Raw genomic sequence first — 6,000 nt, 5'->3', positions numbered from 1 at the left:
TCTGAGCAGAGAAAGGGATTAAATCCATTAAACAAGCTATTTCTTGCAAACATTTTACCCAGCAATTTTTTTAATTATACTTTTATATGTCCAACTTTGCTCTTTCAGTTAAGGAAAGAGTAATTCGTGTAGTAAAAATTGCATACAAATGTGAACTGTTTACAAATGACATTCCAGATCCTCACTGGGAAATGCTTATTTCTTCACAGTCAAAGATTCCTAAAGAGCTTTTCTATGGGGGAAGAGACTTCCACTCATTACCTTAAAAAAACACTCTTATCTCCACTGTGGAGTGGATGTGGGCTCTGAGCCATATTTTGCAAAGGACAAAGCAAATTCTTTAGCGGAACATCTGCTAGATAAGAGCAGCATTCCTTAGAATAGGTTTTCTGATGAAAGAGATGCCAAAGCCTTGATTCCAAAAGTACTTATATACTAAAGCAGCTACTGTCTGTGCTAGTTCTGTTCGGTGCTTTCAGGAACACCGACAATGTGGGGGTGGTTAACGATACACTTTGGGGTTACTCAAATCAATTTACCTTTTGCATAGTAAAAGAAAAGAATGCAGAAGTACCAATCCCACTTTCAGGAATCTTTACCATGGCATGAGATGCGTATGTGACCAGCTGATAGGCAGTCTCTGTGCCAATTAGGAAATGGATTTTTCTCCACAAATGATGTCTTTGTGCCATGAGCAGTCTGCGACTCTCGCTGCTGTACCCTGAGAGCCGCTCAGAGCAGCTAACGGGTGATAGCTGTTCTGCATGGCCTGAAGTCTGTGCAGTAAGCGCGATGTTTAGGTTATGTTTGCTCATGCTGTCACACCACCGAGAAGGCCTTGCAGCAACGCACTGTTACTCTGTCATGCAAACCAGAGCATGGCATTGAGAAAGGAGATGTGGCAAAGGGTGCTGAGTACAAGTTTATCATATGTTCACAAACACCCCTTGCTAACAGCAGGATAACCTCTGTTGCAAAGACCTTCCAGGGCTGGGATCCTCTGGCTAAGGCTGAACCCTGGGTTCAGTAGAGTACTTGGATGGCCTTGCTGTTTGTTCTGGAGAAATCTTTGTGGTCCAGGTGGCTATCTATTACCGAGTTGGATACTTTTAGTCCCCATTTTTCACTCTGTCTTCCGCGTCTGTTGCTACAGTTCCAGATTTCTGATGTCCCCTGCTGCTTGGTACAGTAACTACAGATCACATCCGCGTTGTCAAATATTTCTGCATAATGATTTGAATGAAGCTTTGACAGTGCTTGTGGCAAGTGCTAACCTGGTGACCTTGTCTGGGGAAGCACAGTGCTCTTTCTTGGTTAAGATTTGGCTCTTCTGCATTTCTCTTGGAGCTGTACCTTCATCATGTGCCTTCTATTTGTTTGTCTTCCTCTTCATTGCACTCAAGGGATGCTGTGGTCTGTGTTTTGGGAACTGCCCCAAGTGAAAGAGTCAGGAGTTGCACTTTAGCTGGAAACAGGAAAGCAGGAACACAGGGTCTGTAGTGAAAGAGGAGGCTTTGGGAAAGTTTCTTACTCTTTTCATCCTCCTTCAGTTCCTGCTGGGTTCTGACTACTGTGTGGTTTTGATTTTAGTTTCTCAGCTGAAATTCTACAATTTGTAGACCATCACATCACAGCTTATATAAGATTATTATGGTCCCACCACCGATAAACGCACCCAGCCCACCTCCTTGCTGGTCCTGGATTTATATTCTTGCAGTTTTCTCCAGCTCTGCTTTCAAAGCCCTGCAGAATTTTAATCTTTGTTCATGAACTGGTTCCTTTAGCTTCACTGTCTGACATTGCCGTATTCTGTATGCAAATGCCGTAAGAGGTTGCCTCCAGCTCAGCCAATGCACACTGGGTTTGACTTCTTCCAGTCAGTGCTAATTTCCTCTTGAGCAATTACCATTGTTCAGAATAAATTTTGTAGGGGAATCAGAGCAGATCACATCTCAGATCTGGGTCTTTCCTGAAGTGGTTTTGTTGGGCAGTAGAAGGTATTTATCCCACCCTGCTTTCCCACAAGCATTTGAGTACTCACAGTATTCAAACTTGGAAGAGTTAAGAAAGTTTTCAGCAACAGTACCCCACCCACATCTATGCTGCTCTAAAGGGGTTAAATAGAGAGTTATGTTATGTTAAATGCATTTCAAGTTGTTAAAACTTTCAGGACTCCTTTAGTAAGTGTGAAGCTTATTGGAAAAAAAAAAAATCACTATGAAGAAAAGCATTTGAGCGCAAGATAAAACATGATTCTGGATAGGAATCGACAAGCATGTATTGAAGTGCTTTTCAATATAGGTCTTTACAGAGTTGATCTCACAACATCTTTTTATTTCTTATTCTGCTGGTAATAGGTGTCATCTCAAAGACACGTGCAATAGGTACTTCTCAAATATTTGTGTGATTCCTTGCTGATATTTTGCTGCTTGTAAATTATTAATAAAGTTCCCCAGATCTCTCTTTTAAAAATAGTACCAGTGTTGCCAGTGTTGCCTTTTTACAACTGATGTGCTGCGTTACAGAGGAAAACTTTCCCACTCTCACAAAAGAAAAAATTTAGTGTATGGAGTTCAGTTATCCTTACTTTCCTCATCACTGGCTCTTCTTCAAAATGGAGGAGATAATTTCTTTTGAGACAGTGATGTTTCACAGAGTGAGTGCAGCTCTGCTCTGATGTTAAGAAATCTAAGCTTTTGAAAACCCACTTGCTTGCCAAAAGACTACTCTTTCAAGACTTTTAGCTATGGGTGACCCTCTTTTTAAAGTCTTGTCCAGCTGTGCTTTATAAATATCTCTTAACTGATAAATGAATTATTTCCTTCAGTTAAGCTCTCCGTATTTGCTCTGCAGAGTTTGCAAATGCACAGTTTTGCAGTAGATTTACTAATTTGCCAGATTAGTTGTTTTGTGCGGTTTTTTTATATATATTTTTTACTTTCTGGTATGTTTTTGACCCATTTTGGTGTAGTATTGTCAATCATTGTTACAAGGTATAGGAAACAATACTAGAAAATAAGATCTCGCCATTTTTAATCTAGCAAAACAGCTCTGTTGCTGATCTTGTCTGGCTGTCTAACAGATGGGCTAGTGTCCCATGAGAAGACAGCCACTTCCCTGCATAATAAACAAAGAAGGAGAAGTTGTCTGCAAACCATTAATGTACTCTAAAGTTAGATGCAGTATCTTGATATTGTCAGAATGGGTTCCTCAAACACATAAGTCAGATACAAGACAGCATTAAAGCAAAATTAAAACTTTAAAAGGCCACCAGCTGTTAAACTGTTTCCAACTAAAGAATACCAGTAAAAATATCCTCTGCTTTCTAACTATTGATAACCCACTAAAGGACTGAGCAGAGTATTTGATGAAGGCAAGATCATTTAGCTCACATGCCACATTCCCAGCATGTAGTGGAGATTCCTGTCTCCTTTTCCCTTTTACAAATGAGGATGTTAGTTCTAACACTATTTCTTGAAGTACAAGCTTGCTAATGTATAGTGAAAATTCTGGCCAGTCATATTAGAATTAGGGTTTTTTATGGGACACCTAAGACCCACAGAAATCAATATGCTTTTCTGATGAAGGGTATTTTCCCTTAAATTCAAAAGACAACACATTATATATACATACAAGCCTATGGCTGGTCACTTTTCACAGAATTTCCACTGAAGTAGAAATAAGTGACAAGTGTTGTCATTTGCAGAGGAAAGTGTTTTTTGCGGTGAAACGTTTTTTCCACCTTTTAAAAATAGCATTACATATGGTGTTCCAATGTTAAACTACAAATTATTCTTTTTTTTCTGGTTCTGCTGGGGGGAAAAAAAGTACAGTTCTCAAACTTTTTTTTTAACAATTACTTATGGCAGTTTTGGCACACAAAAAAAAAATAGAGAAAAAAAGAAAAGAAAAAAAAGATAATAAAAATCTGCATGTATAATGCTGTTTAAGCCTATAGGACATTGAGCTGCTGAGCAATATGCAACTTAGTTGCCCTAACAGATCTTAAGACCTTCCCACTAAAATTTCATGTTTAAATTAGAGGCAGAAATAAATCCAGTGATCTGAGAGAAAAAGAACACCCAATCTGGATAGATTGAGGTGACGATCCCTTTTTTATCCATCGTAAAATTAAGAAGGGCTTAAAGCTAGAACTAAAGCCTTTCACATGTTCCTTGCTAAAGACTTTTAAGGAACTAATGTAAATTGAAGGGCTGACAGAATTCAAAGAAAATTACAAATTTAACGCAGCAGACTGATTTTTTTTTTAACTTCTGTCATAGTTTTACAACTTGTATTTCTGTTTCTAGAACACGTTATCAATAGAGAAAGCTTCAGGAGAAGACATACTGAAATTAGTGTGAGTCCTGTTGTCACAGTTTCTTACCTTCTCTGCTTTAGAATAACATACATGGGGCTCACTTGTCAAAAACCAAAAGAAACTAAAAGAGGGATTTTTCAGAACAATCTATCATATCTGAGTTTTTATATTTGGACTATGCGAATGAATATGTGGTATATTAAATATCTCCTGAAGTGTTTTGATGTTTTGGATTGGTAATTGTGTGTATATAGTACTTTTTCTACCCAGCCCCTTCTTTGCAGTTCACTGGAAAAAATGTAAAATTTTCTTAATTGGCTAGATAGTACAAAATTCTACAAGTTTTCCAGAAATATAAATCCTGAACACACAACTTGGCCTGTTCACTGCGTGCAATGCAACAATGCGCTTGCCCATACACTGTCTTCCTATTTCATTCTGAAGACTACATCATCATAAACCAGCTACAGAGTTTATGATGTTTATGTTAACTAGTGGATTCAAATGAACCAGATGCTATAGGAAACCTCTATTTAACCTTGGGTCATATGATAATTATCAGAAAGCTTATTTAAAAATATGCTCCAAATAATCTCCCATTTCTGTTGATTACTCTCTATCTTTACTTGTCCTTCTTAGGAAATGAAATGAAACTCACTTCTCTACAAAGGCTGTGTAAACTGTAAAAGTAATAATGCCACGTTTATAAATAGCAAACAATATAATTGGGGAAAAGTGTCTTATTTCAATGCTCATTCTTTATCATAAGAAATCTAAGTATTTACAAAGGGCCATAGGACAGTTCTGTGGGATATGAAACAGAGCAGCAGGCTTGAGGCAGGGATTTGATGCTTTGAAGCAGCTTTCCAGTGTATTTGAAACAGTACAAAGAATAGTAACTTTTTCTTAATCCTCTCTTTGAATAAAACAGTGACGTTTCAAAGGCTGTGACAGTTTTGAAAACATAACTAAGCTAAGCCCCTTTAACTTTGCATCATACTAATTCTGTGGGATCATATGTAACCAATGGTTAAAGCGAATAACTGGATCAAGATTTGTGCCTCTAGTTTAGCAGGACCTCTGGTTCATACTTTGAACCAAACCACCCCTGAACATTCTTTTCCCTCATTCATCCCTGCTAGGAAGTTTTACAGAAAGCACAGACAGCACAATGCATCAGCTCCTTTCAGCAGGCCCTTTTGGGTCCTGGAAAAAGTGAAGAGAACAAAAATATTCAGACTGCTCTTTAATGAAGGTCATGGCACTGCATTTTGTATCTGCTATTTTCTTCAATAAGTTTGTATGCCTGTTAGGGTAGACTGGGAAAAACAAAGCTAGAATTCATAGATTTGTTCCAATTAGGCCATGACACAACAGTTTAGTAAGATGAATACTTTTGAAATAATATAATTGCAACATTTTTGACATATCAATATGAAGAATAATTCCTAGTATCAGAACATCTTTCAATGCACTCCCTCGCAATGCTCAACAATGCAGTCTGAGTCAGCCTTAACAAATTACATTGCTTAAAAGTTTGTTCTGCATATTGGTTTCAATACTAAACTTTCTCCTTTTGTCCTTTATTATTTCTAATCTCTTATGTCAGAGGAAAATGATGTTCTCCATCATGAAATCAATATAAAAACTGGTGCTACTGAGAATGTGATTAAAAGGTG

Source organism: Falco rusticolus, chromosome 12, assembly GCF_015220075.1.
Source record: "Falco rusticolus isolate bFalRus1 chromosome 12, bFalRus1.pri, whole genome shotgun sequence".
Taxonomy (NCBI): Eukaryota; Metazoa; Chordata; class Aves; order Falconiformes; family Falconidae; genus Falco; species Falco rusticolus.
The sequence above is the reverse complement of the archived record's forward strand: the minus strand, read 5'-3'. Positions refer to the sequence as shown.